At 35.2% G+C, this 14,260-nt stretch overlaps 1 protein-coding gene across 1 annotated transcript in view; it reads left to right on the top strand.

Annotated features, from left to right (window-relative positions):
• LOC135462153 (zinc finger protein jing-like) overlaps window positions 1–14,260 on the top strand; it is a 53,731-nt gene that overhangs the window by 543 nt on the left and 38,928 nt on the right. The gene's annotated exons all lie outside the window — the stretch shown is intronic.

Below are 14,260 nucleotides of genomic sequence, written 5' to 3' on the forward strand. Positions count from 1 at the left end.
GTTTATTTACTTTCACTTTTTCATGGCGTGGATTATAGTCTCTCACTTTCTTCTGTTACAGCTATTTTTGTTATTTTGCTCATTTGAATACGATTTGGCGTGGCGATTTTTAAGTGTAGTAAATGGGGATTGTAAAACATTATAAATCACGAGATGAGAATATTTCTGGATGTGTGCGTAGGTAAGAAACTAAATCACCATTTCATTTCAGTGATAGCCATAAGTCCCTCTATATCTTAAGTGCTTAGTTTGTTGATCAAGGATCAGTTACAAATTTAATTTCATCAGTATGCGTGTGTTTTGTGCATAAATGTGTGGCATGTTAAAGTGTAGTTAGTATGCAACCCAAACATGTTTGTATGTTTCAGACATATAATTATTATCATTTATTGGGTCTGTTTTTTTCAACAGTATACACATTACCATTATACATAAGCCATGACCCTTTATTTGGAAATTATTTATTTCAAAATTCTGATATTTAAAAAAGGGAGGGTAAGTCAAACTAAATGAATGCTGACTTGTATATATTGTTATAGTATTAAGAACGCAAGATAATCCACAGGCTATATTGAAAACATGCTGCTAGACTGCAGGCCATACCATATTAGTCTTTACTCCAATTAATCATTCCCAAATTATGTATTTGAAAATTTGCAAATTTCTTTTAAAGTATACATAGTTTTCTAATTAAATTGAAATTTTATCAAGAATGGTAGACCGTATAATAAGTTCGATTTGTGGACTGGCAATAGGTCACATATGGTCAAAAATTGGATGATGGCTTATAGCGTCAAAAACAATTATATTGTCCTGGAAATGTTAAAACACTGTAGGCAGGAATTGCTAATACATTTTGAACTTCTTGTATTTTCAGACATTTTCAGTACTGTTTATTTTAGAGACTCAACATGTATTTGATTCCATTTTCCTTTGTCTAATTTAACAAAACAAGTGGGCTGGAACTAGAAATTATATACATGTACATAGACCCTATTTGGCCTAATTTCTTGAGCAGAGCACTAAACCTTTTTATGGTAAAATAATAATAGCTTCATCTCATGAAATCTCAGATTTTGATCACATAAATAAGGCGCTGGATTGAAATATAGTACATGTTTATCACTGGCATAAATGCTTATTAGTTGAGTAAAACTGCCTCAAGGATTTAAAATTTGTTTTTTAAAAATAAAACTGCTTTCTAACAAAATTTAACCAGTTTGAAATTTTTAAGTTTAATGCATTCTGTTGATTTTAATAACCTTATTAGTGAGACTGGCTTTTATAAAGTTTGACCATAAAATGAGGTATAATACACAGCACAAGATTATTTGTCATTTTATATAGTCCCTGCTATGAAAATATATTTCATGAGTACGGTTAAAGAAAATACCGCTGTCGTATAAGTGAAATATTCTTGAGTATGATGTAAAACACCAATCAAATAAATAAATAAATTAAAGAAAATACCCCAAGTTTTGGTTCACTAGTATTTAGTAGAGTATTTAAAATGTCGTTGGATGTTCTCAGTTCAGTCAGTTTAAACAATTTGTGTGGTTCAGTTTTGTTTATTATTTTTTTTTCAATTTTTTTTTTTTTTTTTTTTTGCACCCTAGCTATGGAGTAATTCACTTTAATTCATGTATATTTGTTCTTTTGCTGTAGTAGATAAAGTTTGCTAAAGTGAGGAAGTTTGTTGAGTTCCTTGTGGAAACTGATGGTTTACATGTACTATGGACTCCTTCATAAATAGCGTCCTTCCATCAACTTTGACAAGCAGTGTACATGTATATAAGTGGAAAATTGAAGGTCATAGCTTTAACACATAATCAGGTAAATAAATACAGTACTAACTCCTTGACATATTTTATATCTAAAGCGAAACCATTTTAATTTTGACCTCCAGAATGGCTTTCCGGTATTTCATGTGCATGTTGTTTGTGATTCTAAAAAATTATATGTATTTAAATGTTGCATGTCCAGAAGTAGTTTACCTACATGCATGTATGCACTTGATGGCATTGCAGACTTCCTGAAAGGTGAACACATGCCAGTCATCAACAGAAAATGGAAATGTAATACAGGTTGTACCAGTGGTTAAGTTTTGACCTGTTCCAACAAGCTCAGAACATTATATTTCAATACACAATCGTATGTATGTAATATATGTGGGCATTACGCATGTGTTTTATTTCTATACATACATTTTTTACCCTCAGCATGTTATGGCCTGTGCCTGTCCGCTAGCAGAACAGTGTGTACTGTGCACCCATTTGTAAGAATTTTAGAAAGATCACATGCTTTAAATAGCTGTATCAGTCTGGGTTTCATTTTCAAAACCAGTGTGGTTATGGTTCATAAAATGTAAACCTTTATTTTAAGTTAAATAATTAAATGAAATTTATAAATAAAACAAGAAAGTCTTAAATGACACATATGTAATTTCTTGCATTGTTGAATAACCTCTGATCTTATTCAGTCTAGATCACAATAATTTGCACATATAATGGCTGTCACAATGGACCTGTATAATGTATAATACATTAAATTGATTAGATAATGTATGTAAAATAGCTCACAATGTCTACTTCACTATGAAGGCTGTCAAATATGAGCCAGACGTTGGTTAGATGTCTCATGAATATTGAGATCAGTGTAGCTGTTGTCAGTTTAAAACTCCGAGGAATTTATAAGTCCCGTGAGGTGTCCCTTTTTTTGTCCTGTGAAAATGTAGATAACCTAATTACATAGTGATAAATTTCAGTGATAAGTGTCAAGAGATTTGAGGTTAGACACAGACAAGTATAACTAAAGTACATTTTATCTTGGACTACAGTGAATGTAATTTTTATACATTCTCACTATTCCACATTTTGTTGTACCTGTCTTGGACATGGCCTTTGTATTATTATTTTTATTTTTTATTTTTTTGTTAAGGCAAATGTTATTGTGAACTACGACTTCCAGGTATTCATCTGAATGTGTATCTACATGTAGATTAAAATCCATATCATAATATTGTCAGTGATGGGTTTTTGTGAGGGATAATAAAACTTGATAAGTTACAATGATGTTGCCCTGAATTGCTACATGGAGCCAGTGTGGATATTTCAGTAGACACCATAATCGCAGTGGCGCAGTAGAAATGTTACTAGGTTACTGATGCCACGTAACTGATTTGTCTATCAGGCTTCAGGTTATTTTAAGCCTGATGTGGCAGCAATTTGATGTATTAAACCAGTGCCTAGGTTGTGTTTATCTTCAGCCATGTGCAGCTGCTGAGAAGGACAAAAATAGCCAGTTTCACTACATAAGTCATGCACATGCTATGTGTAAGTGTATGTGAAAATAATAGACAATAGTGAGCTCATTTTCCCACTGTTTATTAAACATTTACTCTTGTTTCTTAACTTAGCAAAAAGATCCTTGTTCTAGTTGACATGCCAGTCTTGCACAATGCAACATACTGTGTCAACAGAATGTAAACTCACCGAATTGTCCATTACGCTGGACATCAACGGAAAATGTTCCTATTCATAAAGGGATGTAAAATCCACTCAACCAAGCTATAACCTATGCTTTAGGTTTGTAATAATAAAACAGTTTTAGATGCCAACTTAACTGATACATTTAAAGACCATTTACAGATGAACAATGTACATGTATCAGTGGTTATATTAACAAGTTATATCGTGCCCAGAATGCAATTAATAGCATTGGCTGGCCTTTGACATTTTTATTCATCACTGCCATTTCGTTTTCTGTATAAACAGAGCAGTCTGTTATGCTTTTAATTTGAGTAACTCAAAATACTCAAAAATCATAAATTCAAGACAAAAATAGTTTAAAAGCATAAATATTTTAATATTTACATTCAAAACACATGGCATAATTTTTGTTCTCTTTTGTGGACAGTTTTAAATGGGATATTACTGTCTTTTGAAGACAATGTTATGAAACATCCCTAAAATCTGACAACAGTTTGGGTGCTGCACTTTTGATTAGCGAGTTGACATGTTGACATGACATGTATACATGTATAACTGAAAGAGTCAAATTGTCTGCCCTTTTTCCACTGAGCCGTAGGACTGATGCCTTAGCATGGTATGACTGTTCAAGGAAATGTGAAGAATCACATTTGTGAAAAACCTACGTATACATGTACCTAGTGCAGCCATTGTAATGTAAATATGCACATATGTTGTACTCAGTGAAGCTTGCAGTGAGGACTACCGGAGCGTACAATTTTCCAGGTAATCTACTGCCTGACTACAGATGAGTGAATTTGGTTTTTCTTTTTGTGTCACAGCAAATATGTGTTATAAACACCTGAATGTTTGTCATTGCTTACTTTAAAAAAGTCATATGAATGTAAAGTCTTTTTGTCTCCAAAATCATATCAGCAATAAGCTTTTATAAATAAAACAAATTGCCTCATGTGCTGATTGATTAAAATCGACATTAAACCCCGATCACTTACTCACTTGCTTATTGAAAGAATAACTAAATTATCACGGGCAAAGTTACTTGCTTTTTGCTTTGCTAGAAGATTACGAATTTGTCGTATTCCAACTTGGATATATTTTGCTTTTCCACCGAGAACAGAATGCTCTTAGAAGCACTACACCTACACGTACGTGTACCTACGTCAAGAGTGAAACCAAAACTGCTGAAGTCTACTATTACTGCTATACTCTTGTCTTTATGTCAACATTTCTACATACCTGTATGTGTGATTTCGTATAGTATGCTTTATGTTTTCTTTCTTTGCACAAGTATACTGTAAGACTTTGGCTTAGTGGGAACTTTCTGAATCCTCTCTGAGGAAAACTTGGCTGGAGGGGATATTAAGGAAACACCTCAGTCTGGCTTCTGGGCCTTGTTGTCATTGGTAAATGCTCTTCTAATACAAACACATCCAAAATAAGAGATGGGGATCTTGACATAGAACCTACAGAACAAAACTATTTGACAGCGGTAGAATCATGCTGACTTGATTTACAGAAAATCTATGTATGACACTTATACCATAATGGCAGTACAATCAATAATTTCTGTGTTACATTGTTATTCACATAGAATTTCATGTAACTTACCTGTTCATCAGTAAAACTGACCATTATCATGTTTTCACAGTATGAGTAAAAAATTCTTGAGTATGTTGTTAAACAACAATGTCCTAAGTAAATAACTAATATTTCTGAAAACAGTGTTTTTATATTTTTTCCCCTGAAACTCAAATGTTTTTTTTAAAATTCCCCGATGGATTTTCAGGCCCTTTAAAGACTTACCAATAGAGCAGGTAGGTTTTTTTTTTTTTTTTTCTTTTCAGTAATCCATAACCACTTTTAAACTCTGATATGCCAGACATGGTGCTGACATTAAATCGCACTGTGACTGTATTCATGGTCTTTAGGAGAACCAGTATTCTTTTTCTTTCGCATTTTCAATTACCTTGGTATACAAGGGAGCTCAGCTGGCATCATGCCAGCAGTGTAGATTTCACGTCAAATTCTTAGTAGGTCAGCTGTGAGTGCCAATATGGCATTTCTCTGAAGTCCATTCAAATCTGACTTGATATTTCCAGTAGGTTGTGCTACATATGTGTGTGCAGTCTCACTTTCTTCTTGTGACGCTATTGATTGAGCGAGAAATCAGGAAACACTTGCACTGTGAATCGATAATATGTTCCTTAACAAACCTGCTGAGCAGAGAAGGGATTAGCTGATGGCATATGGTGCACTGTAATTTGGTCATAATGAAGCTTTGGAATTGTCTTCAGGTGCTCCAGTGTAACAAGGTATTTAGGAGAGCCTTTTTTTCTTCTATAGAAGTGCCTATTACTTGTTTTTTGTTTTGTCCTTTTAAACAGCCAATCCCCCCCCCCCAAAAAAAAACATTTTAAATTACTAAGAATTTTTTTTTTTATAGAGTTATTTAAATTTTATTTCTATAGCATATTTTCAGTGTTTAGGTAAAAATGTAATAAAATGTAATGTAATATGATAAAAGGTCCAGGGAGCGATATTTCAAGTTCTGTGGGATTCTTGTGAGAGCCACAGGAGTTTGCGAGGGTAAGGGTAACAGGCAGGTGAAAAACCCATCACCTGCAAAATTTTTCATTTTCACATGACATGACTGTACTGAACAGCTACAAATGGACATCAAACCATAAATAATTTGTTTTCGTTTCCGGTGTGTATGAAAGTACCTAATCTATTTGTAAGTAGACAAGCTGGTAGACAAGTGTTAAAATAAATAATAATCAAAATGTCCATGCAAATCCAACGTGACTTGACTGGCCCTCCAAAAATCTATTATTCTTACTGACAAAATCCTGTGGCTTGGGTAGATTTGTGTGTAACTCAGATACTACCTATTTTGTCTAGGTTATTCACAAGTTAAGTTAATATTCATGTACACTATATTAATGCCTTAATGCTTAGATTTTGGCCAGGCTTCAAACTGTAGTCTTGATCCATAACATTATAAGCAAATCTATCAGTGTTACAGTTATCGAGTTTGAAACAAACTTCTGCTATCCACAAATATGGATCTTAGTTACATGTATAACTGGGGCTGACATGTACATGACAGATAAAGATGTATCATTTGTTTGTGAGATATTGGGTTACACAGCTCCATATAAGTGTGTAACTCAGTTGGGGTGCTATTGAATTGTGTTGACCGGGTAGAGACATTTTTACCGAAGATGCACACATACATGTTGGTTTTGTAAGCCTAGATCTACCCACATCTCTTACCTTTTACCACCACTTTTTCCAAGATTTTGAGAAAATATGGGGTGTAGATGGTGTGGCCAAGCAGTATTGTGCACCTGTACAGTTGATTTCCACTGAGTGTACCAGGTGTATTTATTTATTTGATTGTTGTTGAACATCACACTGAAGAATTTTTTTATGGGTGGAGGAAACTAGAATGATTGATTTAAACCACCGACCTTAGACAAGTTGCTAATGAACTTTCCCACATTTGACATACTGATTATATATTAAGACAACGTGGTCTTTAATGAACTGTGCAACCAGTCCTATGGGCACTGTTGACCCCTATATATTGTCACCATGCAAGGCCCTACATATAATGAGAGAAGGGAAATGTACCCAATGTTTTATGTTCACCCATATGTGTGAGGCCTCTAATGAAAGCTGCAGACAAAAAATGACAATTTTCCATAAGGTAATGCGAGGAAATATATATTTCCAAACATGACCTTAAATCAAATATCTGCTTTAACAAGATGAGAATGTTAGATAAACAATAAACACTGACACATACATCTGATCTTGAGATGAAATGGTTTTACCTAGTCTGGTAACATTTGGAATATCACATAAGAAAAGAAATCACATCTGTATGTACACGTAGATTTATCAAAACATTGCTTTCACTTTAAGGAACTCTTCTGTTGTGTTTTGTTCAGAACAATTGTGCTTAAACATGCCATATTCCTTGACTCAAAATTATGAAATAAATCAGTAAGATAAACTTACTGATAGAAGGTTCATATGTGTCATATTAAACTTTTCTGATGCCATTCTTTCATCTACTGTGTGTAATATGTGTAATTACATCAACAAACAAACATGAGATGGACTGCCGATTAACGGCCATTCGAGCCACTATCTGCTGCCTTGTTTCCCATTGCTCTTTGATGTCCTTACAAATGTTCTTCCTATCTCATACACAGGTTTATTCTTTCCACACAGCCTTTCCTAATTTATTCAATTGCACAGAACATGGCCAGCAGATATACCCTCTCCTTTCACAACAACAACACCAGGGAAAGACGAGATGGAAAGCCTCCAGGAGCTCCTTTTGAGATCTTGGTTTCTGTTGTTACATCACGCCTCTGGGCTACCACAACACGATTGTCCGCTGTTGATACTAGTTGCGTTAAACAGATTTTACAGTATGCCTTGAAATTGACAGAATATTTCCATTTTGTTTTTTGGACTGGACATCAAATCGCACTTGTCGTAAGCTGTAGATGTTTGCCCTTGTCTACTGTCATTTACTGTTTACGACTTCCCACCAAGAGATGGTACGTGGTTTCATCACTGTATGCCAGATGTGCGGGCTTTTCAGCAGAGGTTGAGTAGACCTACAGCTACTGTCCTCTGCCCAAGGAGAGTAATATAATGCAATTCCATTTTCTTCTTCAGGCATGACATAGTATAAATACATGCCAGTATACTATATACACCCATTAAATACAACCCAGAGGATGTGAAGCATCTAGTACAGTGTTCAGATCAGGACTTTAATAGTTTCCATATGCCATTTTAATATTATGATACTCTTAGCACCAAAGTGGTTTAGTGGAATGAAAACAACTCCAGGAATCTAAGCAGCAGATACTTATTGTTATACGTTGTACATGTAGCTAGGATCCAGAAAAAAGGACTTTTTGTAGCTAAGGTTCAACATGTCTTCAAATTGTAAAAGGGTGAAGGATTGGTGTATGCTCTTAGGGGTACGTATGCCCCCCCCCAAAAAAAACATGTAAAATGTTAAAAGAGACAACATTATACCAAATTTATATCTACATGTATCACTAAAGTGTCCCATCCAAAATTTTAAGAGCACGACTATTTTTTGTCCTATAGCACAGCTCAGAGTAAACTGAAATACCCATATCAAGACACTTGGAAGTGTTGCCATGTTCTTTGGTGACAAATCAGGTACATGTTATACATTTGACACGAGACTGCACATGTTTTCACAGCGATAAATTGTGATTGCTGTGTTACCTTATTGCTAAATAGATGGAAGACTTTAGGGTTTAAGTAACACAACAGTATGTTTCCAGGTTTTCCCGAGAATTCCAGAATAGAAGCAGATTTATAGTTTCCAACCATGTCAGAAAAAATGTCTCTGGCAGTTCTGTGGGTCTCATTCTGCTCCTCTTCCTAAATAACTAAGGTTATATTATTTCTTGTCTTGTTTGTTCAAAAAAACAATCGAATAGTAAATTTAAATATATACATGTAACTAACTTCTGTTGAATAGGCTTGAAATACTTTAGTTAATGATGGAAACGAGGCTGATCTTACCGTTTTACTTAGTTGAAAATGGTTGCAATGGGCTTTCGAAGTGAAATGCCTGGAAATGGACAAACAAAACAGAAATTTTCAGCTTTGAAATATTGTTGAAAATATTTGTATAGATTGTAGAAAGTGATTGGTTAACTAATAAGCATTCATTAAAAGTTGATGAAAAGTTGTCCTATCAACATATCATTCAGCTTCAAAAATGGCTATTTAAAGGGCAGTGTTTAATAATAACTCCTCAAACAAAATATTTATTTCATTTATGTTTATTGCCTAAATGACTTTCAGTGCAAAATGCAATGTTTTCAAATTTCAGATTAGAAAAATATACCCATGTGAAACATTAGCTGGTTTAAAGAATAATTATAATTCTAACTGAAGACTTTATACAACTGAAATATTACTTATTTACATTTATATATCAGTTTCAAAAGTGTTTTGAACGTGACTAAAGATACATGTATATTTTAATGACAACAGCAAATAATTAATAAAAAAATATGTTTAAGAATAAATCTAGATAATTTTTATTGTCTTGAAAATTAGCATAATCTCAGTTGCCAGATGGAAGGATTTTTCATGCAGTTTTGTAAGGCCTGTTTTCAGTGGATCAAGCTACACATTATACCCGTGTTTGTTCTGTCTTGCTACAGAGATATACTATAATTATAAAGTAATTATTATAGTTACAATTACTGGCAACTTGTGATTAAAATGCTACCTAGCAACTAAATTCTCTCGCAAATATATCAACATTAAATAATTTAAAGCCAGTCTTATTCACCTCTAAGTATAATTTCTTAAAGTCCAAAATGAAGGAATGTGTTTCACACTACCCATGTTGTCATGCAGTTCTAAGGTGTATATTAGGCAACTGCATGGACATGTTGTGATGGATAAAAAGGATACAGCTCTGACGTGTATTCAGCTCTTATGAAATTTTTAAACCTGTTGTCCATTCAGAACATGTGAGCGTATAAAATAAACTTGTTAATGTGTTTATAGAATCATCTTTTTTTAAAAGGCTATTCATATCTCTTGGTTTTGCAAAACCGTATAACACATACAAGAGAACCTTGATTTGCCACTTCTGTGTTATTTTTTTTTTTTTTTACTCACTGTTGAACTTGTGACTTCAAAATGATAACAAAAGGCCAAAAGCACATGTAGATACATCTTTCTACATTTGATGTTCATATATCTTCACAGTTATATGATTTCTCAAGGCAGTTTATGTTTCTGTCATGCCTCTTCCGTTGTAAGGTTTGATGGCATTCAGGCATGTTGTATTTAAATAGATACACATATAACTGTTGCACCCTGACTGCTTTTTTTTTTCTCTCAGAACAGTGTGTCACTTTTGTGATGTCAGCCGTTTTATTTACTGACAAAAATTATTTTCAATCTTCTGTCTTGGACACATAACACATACTTAGATCCATAGATTTATGGGGAATATATATATATATATTTTTTCTTTTATCGTTTGAGTTTTTGAAAAAAGAAAACATTTAAAATTTTGCAAAAACATATTAGCCCAATATCTAACACTGATACTCTGCATGTAATGTATGTATTATTCCCCATTCACTATTTATTATTTTTAAAGTGTTTTGCTTAGCTGACATATCTGCACAAAAGGCTGTTTTGTAGTTTTAAATATAAATGCAAATGATATAATATAAAAGATACACTTCTAGCAACCTGCGGATGGTCGTGGGTTTCCCCCGGGCGCTGCCCGGTTTCCACCCACCATAATGCTGGCCGCCGTCGTAAAAGTGAAATATTCTTGAGTACGGCGTAAAACACCAATCAAAAAAAAAATTAATAATAAAATAAAAGATACACTGTACACCAGAAATTTTGTGACATCAGTTATTTTGTAACGTGTAATAGTGTAATGTTTTATTGTATGTCTTTTTGTTCCATCTAATCTGTGGATCAGTTTGTCAAAGTTAACATTATAAAATATTGATGTACACATACTTTTACAGGAATTTTTTGTTTTTTAACAAGAACCAGTCTTATCAAAAGTTGATGATTGGGCAATTTCTCCGGACAAATCAGCAATTGTAATTTTCCATTGAGGTTTGGAAGCCATGTATTTTGCTTGGCAGTGGCTGGAGTCATTTGGTGGAAGATTGTTGACGTAGTATCATCGACTGTGGCCATATGTGTACGTGGCGGCAGTCATTTGTCACGTCTGGGTGTTCGTTGGTTGGCAAGACTGCACTCTTGTCAGAGGAAAAGGTCGGTTTCACGACACACCATACAGCCCTCGTCCCGGCCTTGTCTTGCACTCTCAGCCGGTTTGGTGGCCGGACAGTCCTAATTCATCATAGAGTGATCAATTACCAAATTGATGTCTCTCAAATACCCTCCCCAGAATCCTTTATCGATTGCCAGCAGCTTAACTTCATTGTAATTCTCTAGTAAGCCATAAATATGAGTCTGCCATTGTGATCGTGTTGCAAGAAATGCCAGGTTCCTTAGCAACTTAAGAGCAAGCCTAGTTGTCAGGGGACAGGTAATGTTTGGTTTCACATCTGATACACGCCTGTTTTGGGCTTTTATTCTTCCTGCTGTTGACATCACTAGGTTGACAGGTTCTAAAGTGCTCATAATTTTCACTTTGGTTGTGTTGGGTTTGGTAGGGTGCTGGCAGTCATTCCTGCATGTGTCTTCCAGAACAATTTGTCAGTTCCATAAAACCGGCCCCGGTAACACAGTTGGTAGAGCGTCCTCTTCGAGTGCTGTAAATTCAGGGTCAATCCTGGGTTGGGTCACACCTAAAACCTTAAACAAGAGGAAGTTGTAACTGTCTTGCTTGGCATTCAGTATCTAGGGGATAGTGCAACGACTGGTTAACCCGTATCAGTATAATGACTCAGGCGGGCAGCTTACTTGCCCTCGGTAAGGCGACTCAGTGAAGCAGCACTAGATAAGAGAGCAGTGGAAATCCGTCCTGCAACATGGATGCACATTACATGCACTCTAAGAATTCCTTCGTCGTCATATGACTGAAAAATTGTTAAGTACGATGTTAAACCCTGAGCTCTGACTCACTCACTCACTCACTTACTTACTTACTTACTCACTCACTCACTGATATAAAACCATTCCAGCACCAGCCTGATTTTGGCAACAGAAATGGATTTCAGGAATCAGTCCACAGATTTTTAGCCTCTAGAATTACAAAAGCACAGCATTTATACACTTGCAGAAATGCAGTGTTACATCTAAGGTCTGACATCAGTCATGAAAAAGGCACATGATTACTAAATCCAATGAATGTGGAGTTTTTTCTCATAAAAACCCTGAACATTAAAGACTCCCTGGGCCTGTCAGCTTCATTTAGTCAAATGCGAAAATAGTAACAGATTCATTGATCTATCCCCAGTTGTGTATAATTATGTAGATGTAGTTTCATCCAGTGGAAGTAATGTCTTCAAGTGTTATGAAGTTTGCATGCTGGCTTCCTATTAGGCTGTGTTTGGGAAGGTCTGCCAGCAAACCTGTGGATGGTTGTGTGTTTCCCCTGGTCTCTGCCCAGTTTCCTCTCACCATAATGGTGGTCGCTGTTGTATAAGTGAAATATTCTTGAGTACAGCTTAAAACACAAGTCAAATAAATAAATCTTATAAAATTTGTCCTGCCTATCTGTTTTTGACAGGAGTTCTTTATAACCTTAAGCATATGTAAGTGATAAACATGTTCCATGTACATGCAAGTCTGTCAACTCGCAGGACCCGTTATCCAAAACACAGCTCACTATTAACAATAGGTTATTAACATGCTTGTAAACGATGTCTAGCACATCCTGTGTGCGTGTTAAAATATTAATACAGTTTGGTGAAGGATCGTCTCTGTGTAAATCAGCTGAATTGATTATTGTTGTTTGGGATATTTTTGTCTGCGTTACTTAACACAATGACATGCTTGGATTTTACATGAATCTAGCACTCAATGGTTCCTCAAGGGATGTACCTTGCTCAACACGGGATGCATAGGATTTCCTGGCCTTCTCACTTCACCAAGCTGAAAAACTGGAGATACTGTCGTAATGGGAAGTAGGCCTATTTGACATCAATGTAAATATTAGGCTGGGGCAATGCAGGGGTGACACTGTGGGGCTGTTGTCGTTGTTGGACCTGTCAACTTATTGATCCTTGCTCGGTGGCAGGATGGCCTCACGATATCCCTGTAATCATCCCTTGTCTTGGACAGTCCAGATGACGTGCAGAATGAATGGCGTGCATCGCACTGCAAACACAAATTTCTCCCAAACGGTAGAAACCCTTGAACCTGGTCATTTTTACAAGGTTCCTGGTTCACGCACTGTATAATCTCCATGCACAATCCATGATTTTTTCATTCATTTCCCTTTTTTTGTTACTGATGTGGTCTTTTGGAGTTCAGCTTTAATAGTGATATTTTACGATGGCATGTGAATGTAAAATATTTAAATCGTTCCTGATGAAAAAAGAAATACAGAGATTTCACCTCCTGAAACAATGACATACAGGCCGTATGGTCGTGCCATGCCATGCATTCTAACAGCTATTCACTCCTCACATTGTTTGATTTGTGAAAACGTATAAATATGAATAGGAAATTGTAATAAGTTTATAATTAATTTATTATTTTATTTTGTTTTTTTGATTTACAGATCTATTTACCATCATAAAAATAATTATGACAACTTCAGCATAAAATATGCAGTGAACTATTCCAGAGTTCCAGAAAGAATGAATGGTGTAAATACACAAATACAAGAAAAGGCAGTAAAAATACACGTACAGAAATTAGAGTAAAAAGAGCACAACTTGTTTAGAAATATAAACATTGCCCATCAAACCAGCAATAAAAAAATTTCTTTCATTATGTTTGAAGGAACCAAATAGTAAATGTGAGTTAAGATGAAGCCAGATTTCCTATTGTCATACATGTGTATATGTCTCCATGGACTACTTGTTCATAGACTGCCTCCCTCCCCCCCCCACTCCTCCTCCTCCCCCCTCCCACTCCTCCACCCCCTTCTGTGAACACTATAGGGCTTCTCTAAAACCTGCTGGGTATAGGACAAAGCGCTTATTTGTTAGATTGCCTTACTTCAAAGCTGGACATTTGGCCTTTTGTAATTTTGTCATTTTATGCCTGATTACTATGACATGTCAAATATATTT

This window comes from Liolophura sinensis, chromosome 1 (genome assembly GCF_032854445.1).
Source record: "Liolophura sinensis isolate JHLJ2023 chromosome 1, CUHK_Ljap_v2, whole genome shotgun sequence".
NCBI lineage: Eukaryota > Metazoa > Mollusca > Polyplacophora > Chitonida > Chitonidae > Liolophura > Liolophura sinensis.